Source organism: Sciurus vulgaris (assembly GCF_902686455.1).
Source record: "Sciurus vulgaris genome assembly, chromosome: 10".
NCBI classification, from domain to species: domain Eukaryota; kingdom Metazoa; phylum Chordata; class Mammalia; order Rodentia; family Sciuridae; genus Sciurus; species Sciurus vulgaris.
Window position 1 is genome coordinate 76,205,917 of NC_136470.1, and position 13,392 is coordinate 76,219,308.

A 13,392-nucleotide genomic window follows, 5' to 3' on the forward strand; every position below is an offset into this window, starting at 1 on the left:
AAGAAGTTTTCCAAATTTATTTGACCACAAAACTGCTTTCCCTTGTGCTCCCTAACACCATCCAGAGGTTAAGGCTGGGCTCTTGTCAGGCAGTGTCTCAGCTCTCCCCAAGGAGTGCAGAGCTGGGTCCCTGTGCCTAGGCACCCTCTCAGGCCCCATCCCTGTTCTCTCTCTCTCTCTCTCTCTCTCTCTCTCTCTCTCTCTGTGTGTGTGTGTGTGTGTGTGTGTGTTACTGGGGATCAAATTCAAGGCATTTTACCACTGAGTTACATCTCTAATCCTTTTTTTTATTTTTTGCACATGCCACCATTCCTGGTCAAAAAAAAAAAAAAATATATATATATATATATTTCTTTATGCACATTATTGGCAGTGTCTAGGCACTGATATCAGCTCAAGAAACCTTTCTGGCCAGGCACAGTGGCACATGCCTGTAGTCCCAGTGGCTCAGGAGGCTGAGACAGGAGAATCACAATTTCAAGGCCCATCTCAGTCACATATGTAAGTTGCTTAGCAACTTAGCAAGACCCTGTCTCAAAATAAAAAACAAAAGGGCTGTGGATGTGGTTCAGTGGTTGAGCACCCCTGGGTTTAACCCCTGGTACCAAAGGAGAAAAGAAGAGAAGGAGGAGGAGGAGGAGGAGGAGGAGGAGGAGGAGGAGGAGGAGGAGGAGGAAGTCTTTCTGTGCTTAAGGTGACTTCCCTGCCAGTAAGAGAGAGGGAACAATTGAGGAAATCAAAGAAAATTCATAAACTGTGAATGCTCTGAGCTAATGAAAGAGCAAATGTCTTCAAGGGATCTAGATAAGCAGGTGTGGGCTGAGTTTTGGGGTGAGGACTGGGAAGACCGGATTGCTCCATTCAGTGACCAGAACCTGGAGTGTCAGAGTGATCTGAAAGGGAAGGGTGAGAATCCCTGCAAAGAGGGAGGAAGCCAGTTCTAACAAATAAAAACAGAACAGCCAGTTAAATTTGAAGTTCACATCAACAGAAAATGGGTTTTTTGTTGTTGTTGTTGTTTGTTTGTTTGTTTGTTTGTTTGTTTGTTTTTAGAATATGTTCTGAACAAAACTTGGGGCATAGTTATACTACAGATGATTTATGGTTTATATGAAATTCAGACCTGACTCCATGCCCTATATTTCATCTGATAATTCTATGCCACAGCAGGAAGAGGGGGTGCTGTGGCTGGGGCAGCAGGGATGGGTGGTGGGGACAAGAGGCAGACCATGGAGAAACTGAGGTCTAGAGGAGAGTAATGGCTAATCCAAAATCCCGGCAGAGCTGGAACCTTCTACAGGGACCAGAGCTCCTTTTGCTATTCTGAATTCTTTCTCCACATTCAAAAGAGTTTACCCCTCTGTCTCAGTTTCTCCATCTATAAACATGTTTCAGGATGGTCATGAGGATTAACTAAACAGTTATGTGATTAGAAGTGTCTATCACAGGCAGGTGTTCAATAAGGATTGGCTCTTTTTACTATCATCTCTTTCCACCTGTGTTACTTCTGTCCTCTGAAAAGTTGACACCATGAGAATGAGACACGCAAAGATTTATTGGAGGAAGCATCTCTGAAGGGAGCAAGAGAGTACATTGGCAGCTGTGGCCGTCTGTCAAATTACTGCCAAACTGAAGGGCTTAAAACGTGTGTCTATTATTTCACTCTGAGGGCGGGGGATTTAGAGAGCTGAGCTAGGTGGCTGCACTCAGGGTCTCTCAGGAGGTTGTAGTGGAGGTGTCAGTGAAGACTGCGTCAGACAAGGGCTTCCAGATCCACTCATGGGGCCCCTGACCAGAGCTTCAATTCCTTGCTGCATGTGCAGAAACTGCTCAGCAACATAGCAGCTGGCTTCCCCCAGAGAGGGAGAGGACAGAGAAAGACTGACTAATCAATCACATCCTGAGATGTGAGAGGGAATTGAAGGATGTAGGACCAGAGTAGGTGGAGGAGGAACCTAGTGGTAGACAGAAGGGCGGTTGGCAAGGAAGGGACAGGTCATGACTCTTCTCTCTTAGTCTGGTTTGTGTTGCTATAACAAAATACCTGAGACTGTGTAATTTATAAAGAATAGAAGTTTATTTAGCACATAGTTCTAGAGTCTGGTAAGGTTAAAAGCACAGTGCCTGGGATCCACTCAGCCTCTGATGAGGGCCTACTTACTGTATCATAACATGGCTGAGAACATCACATGATGAGAAAGAACAAGGATGCTAGCTCAGGTCTCTTTCCTTCCTATTAAACCACAAATGTCACCATGGAGGTCCTACTCTCAGGCCTCATCGAATCCTAATTATATCCCAAACTTCAAATACCACTAACATGAATTTGGGGGTGTTTTCAACACATGAATCGTGGGGGGCACATTCAAGCCATAATACCTCTCCTCCCCTTCAGGAGTTTCCTGCTCACCTCCTTCCTGGGAGGAGCTGGGATGTTGGCCTGAATGGAGGGCCAGAGGGGGCGGCACTACTGTGTTCACCACCAAGACCTGCACTGGGAGGCACTCTGTCTCTGTCTCAGTCTCTCTCCTCATTCTTTTCTCCTTTGTTAAAATATAAATACAATATGCAAATATTTTAGAAAAATCTAACATAAGAGAGTAGAAGATCACATATAATCCAACTTACCCATAAATAACTTTTAATATTTTTTGTTCCCAAATTTCTCATCTACATATATATTTTAACATAGCTTGTTAGACCAATGAAGGAGGTACCATTCATATTCTGTTGTCTTATTTACTCTATTATACATCTTCAATATTACAACTTTAATTTTAATGAAAGAGCTCTATCAAATAGCTATGCCATAATCTAACACACTTTTCCCCTATTGTTGAACATTTAACTTTTTTTATATGACCTTTATTGAACTTATCCACCAGGGTGGAAATAATGTCTATACAAAGCCAAATGTTTGTTACTATAACTTCTGCATCACAATTAAAATCCAAACAGTTTTTTAAAAACAGTCAACTCAATCAAAACCCACTACTTCAGAATCAATAGCTTCTTTGAAGCCACAGTAACACTGAAATCTGATTAAGACTCAAATGCAGAAATTTGGTTGGTTGGAGAGTTAATTAAACTTCCAACTTGCTCAAATAGAATTACAAAGAAGGCAAAATTGGATTTTTTCACAGAGATACAGTCCACCGGAATCACTAACCCTGGACAGCTGTTAAGAGTATTAGAGTCCTGAGATAATAAGGAACCCAGGCATCCTTTAGACAGTCTTCTGTTGTCCTTTCTTCCCAATCAGAGATGTGTGGATATGTAGGATACCACCAGCAGCAATTGTAGCCTTGATGAGGGAGTCCAATTCTTCATCTCCATGAATAGCAGGTTGCAAGTGATGAGGGGTAATGCGCTTTACCTTTAAGCCTTTTTTTTTTTTTTTTTTTTTTTTTTTTTTTTTTTTTGGCTGTGAAGCATTGTTTTTTTATTTTGGGTTTTTTTACATATAAATAATTTTTGGTACCAAGGATTGAACCCAGGGGCACTAACCATTCAGCACATCCCCAGCCCTTTTAAAAATATTTTATTTAGAGACAGGACCTCGCTAAATTGCTGAAGCTGGCTTTGAACTCTTTATCTTCGTGCCTCAGATTCTCCAGCTGCTGGGATTATAGGCGTGAGACACCACCACACCCAGCTTGTGATATATTTTATTTTATTTTATTTTATTTATTTATTTATTTTATTATTATTATTTTTTTTTTGCAGTGCTGGGGATTGAACCCAGGGCCTTGTACTTGTGAGGCAAGCACTCTACCAACTGAACTATATCCCCAGCCCAATACATTTTTTTAAATCTTTTTTATTTTACAGATTGCATTCTGCATTTTGATTTGTTGTATACAAATGGTGTACAACTTTTCATTTCTATGGTTGTATACAATGTAGATTCACACCATTCATGTAATCACACACATATATATATATAGGGTTAATACTGTTTCATTCTACTATCTTTCTATCTCCCACCTCCTCCACACCATTTTCCTCTACACCATCCAAAGTTCCTTCATTCTTCTCCCCCCACCCCCGTCACCCTGCCCCTTCGTTATATATTTTCATCCATATATCAGAGAAAACATTTGGACTTTGGTTTTTTGGGCTTGGCCTATTTCACTTAGCATGATATTTTCCAACTTCATCCAATTATCAGCAAATGCCATAATTTTATTCTTCTTTATGCCTGAATAATATTCCATTGTGTATATATACCACAGTTTCTTTATCCATTCATCAATTGAAGGGCATCTAGGTTGGTTCCACAATCTAGCTATTGGAAATTGAGCTGCTATGAACATTGATGTGGCTGCATCACTGTAGTATGCTGATTTTAAGTTCTCTGGGTATAAACCTAGGAGTGAGATAGCTGGGTCAAATGGTGGGTCCATTCCAAGTATTCTGAGGAATCTCCATACTGCTTTCCAGAGTGGTTGCACCAATTTGCAACTCTATCAGCAATGTATGAGTGTGCCTTTTCCCCCACTTTCACGCCAACACTTATTATTGCTTGTGTTCCCAATAGCCATTCTAATTGGAGTTAGATGAAATCTTAGGGTGGTTTTAATTTGCATTTCTCTAATTACTAGGGATGATGAGCACTTTTTCATATATTTGTTGATCACCTGGGAAGTATCTGCCCAGTTCCTTAGCCCATTTATGACTGGGTTCCTTGTATTTTGGGTGTAGTTTTTTAAGTTCTTTATGAACTTTGGAGATGAGTGCTCTGTCTGAAGTGTGTGTGGAAAAGATTTTCTCCCACTCTGTAGGCTCTCTTTTCACATTACTGATTGTTTCCTGTGCTGAGAAGAAGCTTTTTATCTTGAATCATTCCATTTGTTGATTCTTGATTTTACTTCTTGCTCTTTAGGAGTCTTGTTAAGGAAGTCTGGTCCTAAGTCAACATGATGGAGATTTGGGTCTACTTTTTCTTCTATTTGGTGAAGGGTCTCAGGTCTAATTCCTAGATCCTTGATCCATTTTGAGTTGAGTTTTGTACAGGGTGAGAGATAGGGGTTTAGTTTCATTTTACTGCATATGGATTTCCAGTTTTCCCAGCCCCATTTGTTGAACAGGCTATCTTTTCTCCATTGTGTTTTTGGCACCCTTGTCTAGTATGAGGTTACTGTACTTACATGGGTTTGTCTCAGTGTCTTCTATCCTATACCTTTGATCTACCTGTCTATTTTGGTGCCAGTACCATGCCATTTTTGTTACTATGACCCTATAGTAGAGTTTAACTGGTATAGTGATACCTCCTGCGTCACTCTTGCTGTCCAGGATTGCTTTGGCTATTCTGGGTCTTATGTTCTTTCAGATGAATTTCATGATTGCTTTTTCTGTTTCTATGAAAAATGTCATAGGGATTTTTTTTTTTTTTTTTTCCTGTGCTGGGGATTGAACCCAGGACTTCGTGCTTGCAAGGCAAGCACTCCACCAACTGAGCTATATCCCCAGCCCTGTCATAGGGATTTTAATTGGAATTGTATTAAATCTGTATAGCACCTTTGGAAGTATGACCATTTTGACAATATTAATTCTGCCTATCCAAGAACATAGGAGATCTTTCCATGTTCTAAGGTCTTCCTCAATTCTTTCTTCAACGTTTTGTAGTTTTCATTGTAGAGATCTTTTACCTCTTTGGTTAGATTGATTCCCAGGTTTTTTTTTTTTTAAGGCTATTGCAAATGGAGTTGTTTTCCTCATTTCCCTTTCAGATGTTTCATCTCTTATGTATAAAAATGCTTTAGATTTATGCGTGTTGATTTTATAAACTGCTATTTCGCTGAATTCATTTATGAGGTGTAGAAGTTTTCTGGAGGAGGTTTTTGGATCCTCTAAATAGAGAATCATGTCATCAGCAAATAGTGACAGTTTAAGTTACTCTTTTCCTATTTGTATCCCTTTAACTTCTTTAGTCCATCTAATTGCTCTGGCTAGTATTTCAAGAACGATGTTGAATAGAAGTGGTGAAAGAGGGCATCCCTGTCTTGTTCCCGTTTTTAAAGGGAATGCTTTCAGTTTTTCTCCATTAAGAATGATGTTGGCCATGGGCTTAGCATAAATAGCCTTTACAATGTTCAGGTATGTTCCTACTATCCCTATTTTTTCTAGTGGTTTGAGCATGAAGGGGTGTTGTATTTTATTGAATGCTTTTTCTGCATCAATTGAAATAACCATATGATTCTTATCCTTAAGTCTATTGACATGATGGATTACGTTTATTGATTTATGGATGTTGAACTAACCTTGCATTCCAGGGATGAACCCCACTTGATCGTGGTGCACTATCTTCTTAATATGTTTTTGGATATGGTTTGCCAGTATTTTTTAAGGATCTTTGCATCTATATTCATCAAAGATATTGGTCTAAAATTTTCTTTCCTTGATGTATCTTTTCCTGGTTTGGGTATGAGGGTGATATTAGCTTCATAGAATGAGTTTGATGGAGTTCCCTCCTTTTCTATTTTCTGGAATACTTTGAGAAGTATTGGAATGAGTTTTTCTTTGAAGGTCTTATAAAACTTGGCTGAGAATCCATCTCACACCAACCAGAATGGCAGTCATCAAGAATACAAACAATAATAAGTGCTAGAGAGGATGTAAAGAAAAGAAACACTTTTATGCTGTTAGTTGGACTTTAAATTAGTACAACCAGTATGGAGATTCCTCAAAAGACTAGGCATAGAAACACCTATGCCCCAGCTACACCACTCCTCAGTATTTATCCTAAAGAATTACAGTCATCATACTATAGTGACACATGCATATCTACATTTATAGCAGCACAATTCATAATAGCCAAACTATGGGACCAACCTAGGTGTCCATCAGTGGATGAATGGATAAATTAAATGTGGTAATATGCACAATGGAGTTTTATTCAGCCATAAAGAACAATGAAATTATCATTTTCAGGAAAAATAACCAACACAGTGTCAGCATCATTATGAGAACACAAATAACAGGGACGGAAACAGACCTCAAATGGATCGGCAAGCTTTCTTTTATTCCGCAATGGAATCAATCAGTCAGGCACTGGAGGGGCTCATTTTCTGTAGGAAAATGGTCACTGGTCAAAGAAGGGGTTTGAATTTTATAAGGTACAATGAGGGTGATTTAATCATTGGAACCTGCAGACATGCCAACTGGACCATCAGGGAACTAATTGTGCAGGTTACAATTTTAACTCAGGAAGGCAGTTGTAAAAAGTTTGAAAGTCATTGTTACTGGGAGGAGACAGGAACTCAGATCCTGAGGAAGGAGAACTCAATTCCTGCCCATTGCTTTTCTCCTTCCTCTGGGATTCGTTGTTTCTCAGAGTTTCACTATTTACTGTGCCTCAGTTCAGGACTAATGGACAATGGGGGAAGGTCCAATTTTAGGGCTCAGCTTCAGTATCCACCTCCTTCCTTCAGGGCCCATTGTTCCTGGAAAAGGATTTACTGGGAGATGTTTAATGTTTGGCTAATTTCCCTCCTTCCTCCCGAGCCACACCGTCTTTCTGTTTTTCCCAGGGGCTGTCTTGTAGTAATATTATTTTCCATAACCCTTCAGATGGAACTTGAGAACATTACATTAAGTGAAAGAAGCCAAACTCAGAAGGTCAAGAATCACATGTTTCTCTCATAAACTGGAGAGAAAAAAGGAAAAAAGGATTCTAGTATAACCTCATGAAAATTAAAGGGAGATCAGTAGAGAAAAGGGAACAGCAAGTGGGAGGTGGGGAGGGAGGGGGAAGAGCTGGGGAGTGATCTTGGCCAAATTATATTGTTATATTGTGGGTATGTATGAATACAAAACAACAAATCTCACCATTATGTACAACTATAGGGCACCCATGAAAACATTTTTTAAACAAAAATTTAAAAAGTAAAAATGTCCTTTCCACAGAAATTCTTTTGGAAATGGCAGTTTAGTTAAGAATGAAGAACCACAAAAATGAGTCAGGTACTTCCAAATAGCTAATGGAGGGATTTTGAATGTCCCTAACACAAGACGTGGTGTCTGTCTAAGGTGATGGGCATGCCGATTACCCTGATTTGATCATGACACATTGTACACAAGTGTTGAAATATCACAGCGTACCCTATAAATGTATACAATTGCCAACAAGAAATACAGTTGCCAACAAAAAATAAAGGTGTGTTTAAAAAGTAAAAGAATGAAAACCCTTCCACAGACATCCTGGCCAGTGCAGGAAGCAGGGTTGCGGGGAATGGGCACCCCAGGAAGTCTGGCCACACTGATTAGCATAGCTGCCTGCTGAAAAGGATGTTTTTGGTTGTTTTGTTTTGCTTTGACAAGTACAACTGGGACCAAAAAAAAAAAATATTCTGCCTTTCCCTTCAGAAAATTTTGCCCACGTTATTCCTCAAGAAGTGAAGAATGTGATCAAACTCTCTTGATGTGGTATGTCCCCTTGAGATGGTAAGTCCTCTTCAAGACCTAAAGGCAGCCTGGCCAGTCCTTGGCAGTGGCTTCCAATGGCCTAAGACATGGCCAGCAAAATTGCAGGAGGATTAATTCGTGTTCTTAATAGCAGAATGTGTTATAAACTGAAGAAAGCTGACATTACTGACACATAAATATATATGATATTTTAAAGTATACTCCTGGCCTAAGAATTGGTAAATAGATCAATGCAAAGAAACTATTTAGAAAAAAATCATGGAAATTAAATGAGGATTTTGACAATTGTGAAACTCTGTACTGTGTGAAATCATATGCAGAAACCCAAGAAATAAAATCTCTATCTATTTTTTCAGCATGTCTCTCACAGGGTGGTTAGAAACACTTTTATATTTGTGGGCTCATCAATAAATATTCCTTGGAAACAAACAAAAAAAAAAATTGAAAACAAATCTACAAGGAAAAAGATACAAATAGGTTGCTTCACTATAAAATAGTAATTTGAAAGCCAAGATGCCCTTGGGGAAATTGATAAATTCCACAAATATTTGGTTCAAATGATCCTCCATATGAAGGAGGGGCCAACTATGGTCAATGGGTTAAATCTGGCCTCTGGTTGTTTTTGTAAATAAACAAAACATGTGTTTTGTTTATGTTTATGGAACACAGCCATGCCCACTGTTTTGCAAACTGTCTCTGGCTATCTTCAAGCTACAGTGACAGTTGAATTATTGTGATAGGGACCATATGATATGGTACTTTACAGAAAAAGTTTGCTGCTGGGCACAGTGCTGCACACCTGTAATTCCAGCAGCTTGGGGGGCTGAGGCAGGAGGATCACAAGTTCAGAGCCAGCCTCTGCAAAAGCAAGGTGTTAAGCAACTCAGTGAGATCCTGTCTCTAAATAAAATACAAAATAGGGCTGGGAATGTGGTTCTGTGGTCAAGTGCCCCTGAGTTCAATCCCCAGTACCCTCGCCCCCAGAAAAAAAGAAAAGAAAAAAGAAAAAAAAAGTGTGCTAACCTCAGCTCTAAATCATCGAAACAGAATAATCTAAAAGTTAGATGAAGGACATCTAATTATGCCATAACTTATTTTTGTCAGAAAAAAATAGTCTAAGTAATCATTGGGTATTTATAAACACAATTGTACCTTGCAACTTGATAAATAAAAGATTGAAAAGCATATTATTGCCGGGCATAGTGGCACATGTCTCTAATCCCAGAGACTCAGAGGCTGAGGCAGGAGGATCACAAGTTCAAACCAGCCTCAGCAACTTAGTGAGGCCCTAAGAAATTAGTGAGACCCTGTCTCAGAATAAAACATTAAAAAAGGGGGCTGGGAATGTGGCTTAGTTTTTAAGCAACCCTGGGTTCAGTCCCTGGTAATCCCCCACACCTCCCACCCCTGGCAAAAAGCATATTATCATTTAAAGTATGGGGATTGATGTATATCTTTGGTCTTCACAAATTTCATTTTTCTAATAATAAATTTTCTTTTTTTAAATATATTTTTAGTTGTCCATAGACCTTTATTTTTATTTATTTATTTATATATGTGGTGCTGAGAATTGAACCCACTGCCTCACACATGCTAGGCAAGTGCTCTACCACTGAGCCCCAACCCCAGCCCCAAATTTTCAGTACTTTTTTAGAACAAATATAGATTTCAAGGAAAATCTGTGAAGGCAGTACAGAGAGTAATCATGTACTCTACATCTATACCCCATTATTAGTATCTTATGTTAGTATGGCTTCTTACCATAATTACCAAGCTAATATTGATACCTATTAACTAAAGTAAGCACATTATTAATTTTATATGATTTATCCTAACTTAACTCAGCCTGAATTAATTCTTACCTGAATGTCCTTTGTCTGTTCCAAGCACTGCATTTGATTGTGTGTCTCCTTAGGCTCCTCTTGGCTGTGACAGTTTCTCAGATTTTCTGGGATGACCTTGACAGTCTGGAGGAATGCTGGCCAGGAGTTCTGTATTGTGTCCCTCGGTTGGGTTACACGGATGTTTTCTCACAATTAGATTGGGGCTTTTTGAGAGGGACTTCACAGACGGAAGTGCCATTATCATCCCATCGTCTGCCCCAAGTGTGCACACTGTCAACACCACCGACCACATGATGTTGACCGTGATCACCTGGCTGAGGACATGCTTGTCGGTGTCTTCTTGAAGTCACTTCTCCCCTGGTCCTTGCTGAACTCTTTGGAGAGAAGTCACTGTGTACAGACTATTATTTTGGGTTGGGGCTCTACACTCCACATCTTTAGCGGAGAGGATCCCACAAATAGTTAAGAATTTTTCTGCAGAGATTTGTTTTCAGAGTTCAAGAATCCCAGGATTTCTCCTACTTAATTATTTGATAATTTATATCAAAAGATATAAATTATAAATCTGGATGGGTTTGGTTGGGTTTTTTGGTTTGTTTGTTTTGTTTTGTTTGGTACTGGGGATTAAACCCAAAGATATTAACCACTGAGAGATATCCCCAACCCTTATTTATTTAGAGACAGGGTCTCACCACATTGCTTAGGGCCTTGCTAAGTTGCTGAGGCTGGCTTTGAACTCATGATCCTCCTGCCTCAGCCTCCTGAGCTGTTGCAATTACAGGCATGAGCCACCGTGGTCGGCTGGATGTTTATATTGTACTTTAGATGTTCTATTTTATTTATTTTGTTGCCCCAGTGTTTTCATCTTTGACCGTGAGTGGCCCTTGTACTCCTTTGATAGACCTCATCACTTTGTGTGTCTTAAAAATTTCCTCACTTTCTGTCCTTCTAAAAAATGCTTCAGCTCATCTTGTAATACTTCTTGCCTAGAATTAGTCGTTTCTCCAAAGAGCCCTGACTCCTTTAAAAAAAAAAAAATTTATTTGTTCTTTTTAGATACATATGATAGTAGAGTGTATTTTGGCATATTATATATAGTTGGAGTATAACTTCCCATTCTTGTGGTTATACATGATGTGGAGTTACACTGATCATGTATTCATCCCTCCCTTCCCTCTATTCCCCTTTGTCTAATCCAGTGAACTTCTATTCTCCCCACATACATACGCACACACCTTATTATGTGTTAGCATCCACATATCAGAGAGAACATTCAGCCTCTGTTTTTTTGGGATTGGCTCATTTCATCTAGCATGATAGTCTCCAGTTCTATCCATTTACTGGCAAGTGCCATAACTTCATTTTTCTTTATGGCTGAGTAATATTCCATTGTGTATATACACCACATTTTCTTTATCCATTCATCTGTTGAGGGGCACCTAGATTGACTCTATAACTCAGCTATTGTGAATTGCCTGGCTCCTTTTTATTGGAGAATGGTATTAGAAACCAAGATCTTGCTGCTGGGTGTGCTCATTGCTCCTGGGGTGTCTTTCAGCTGACAGAGCAAGGACATGTCCATGTATGCAAACCTGTGTGTACACACTATCTATACATACTTCATAAGCAACCATCTTTATAAGTGAAACATAAATCATGTAGATACCTCTAACTCCACTCCATTTCCACATGGATCCTTTAGCCTTCTCCCCTTGCTTGCCTGTAACCTCCTACCCAACAGCGAGGCACCTGGTTGCCCATCCACCTTCAGTCCTTAATCCTTCAACTCCGGTATGCACTGCTATCAGGAACATTAGCCTGTACCCTGCTGGGAAACAACTTCATCAGCAATAGCACAGTGTTATGTACAATTTCTTTTGCCTTTGGTCTTAAAGACTTCACTTTTTCCCCAAGTTCTTGGGCCAGCATCCCACTTAGTGAGGTTGTTTCATGCATCTGTAGTGTGGTTAGTTTTGTCACATTCCATTTGGGATTCTGAGCTGCTAAATTATTTTTGTTTGCGAGCACTGTGTCTCATTCACCGTGCTATATAGTTCTCTGGGTTTTGACCATGCATAGTATCCTGTGTTCACTATTTGCAGGATCATACAAAATAGTTCCATTGCTCTAAAAATATCTGCTGTGCTTCACCTATTCAGTCCTCCTCTCTCCCCACCAGCAACCATAGATCTTTTAAATCATCACTATAATTTTGCCTTTTGCAGAAGGTGGTGTATTTTGTAAAAATATTCATCTATGCTGAATTCAAAATTAAAAAACAAAACCACCAATCCTTTACCACAAATGATTTAATACGCCCTGATCTAAATAACCTGCCCAAAGACACTCTGCTTCAACAAGGAAGAGTGAAAGACAGAAAGCCACATCTATCAGTTCTCAATCCTGGGGTGGTTTTCATGTTTGTGTCCTGCTTCTTCCTTATCCGAGTATTAGGAAGGGATCCTCAATCTGGCTCTGCATAGCCACCAGGAGAGATGCCTCAGGAATCAGACAAGATTATGGAGGAATACAAAAGTGGGCAAGCTATGGTTACAAACAAAGCCTTTGCATGGACTCAGAAAGTTGAAGAAAGAAGGAGAAAGAAAACTATGCATATGAGTGTGGGCACTGGAAAGCCTTCATGCTTCAGGGCGATTATGCCAGGCCCCCCCGGGTGTCTACAATACAGGATACAAAGGGAAACTGTCCCTCAAGAAGCTCACAGATGCTAGACATGGTGGCACACTCTTGTAATCCCAGCAGCTCAGGAGGCTGAGGCAGTAGGATCACAAGTTCAAAGCCAACATCAGCAACTTAGCAAGGCCCGAAGTTGCCTAGTTAGCAAGGCCCTGTCTCAAACTAAAAAATAAAAAAGGGCAGTGACTTAGCTCAGTAGTTAAATTCCCCTGGATTCAATCCCAGTACAAAGAAGAAGAAGAAGATGCTGCTCACAGACTACCAGGGTATTTATCAATACACTGCCTAATAAATAAGAGAAACCACAAAATAATTCATTTTTTAAATGACGAAAATGTAAGACTCAGAAGAGGAAATGATTTTTATCCACTCAACTGAAAAAGATGAAAGAGTCATATGAGAAGATCAAATATTTGTACTTATT

The 13,392-nt window shown here is 39.6% G+C and overlaps 1 long non-coding RNA gene across 1 annotated transcript; it reads right to left on the reverse strand.

Moving 5' to 3' along the window:
• Positions 1-1,794: 1,794 nt before the first annotated feature.
• LOC306670626 lies at positions 1,795-10,596 on the reverse strand. The gene is made up of 3 exons (XR_013766462.1): positions 10,290-10,596; positions 6,998-7,070; positions 1,795-2,543 (listed from the first exon to the last, which is right to left on the reverse strand). It is a non-coding gene; the product is annotated as an uncharacterized lncRNA (long non-coding RNA).
• Positions 10,597-13,392: the final 2,796 nt, after the last annotated feature.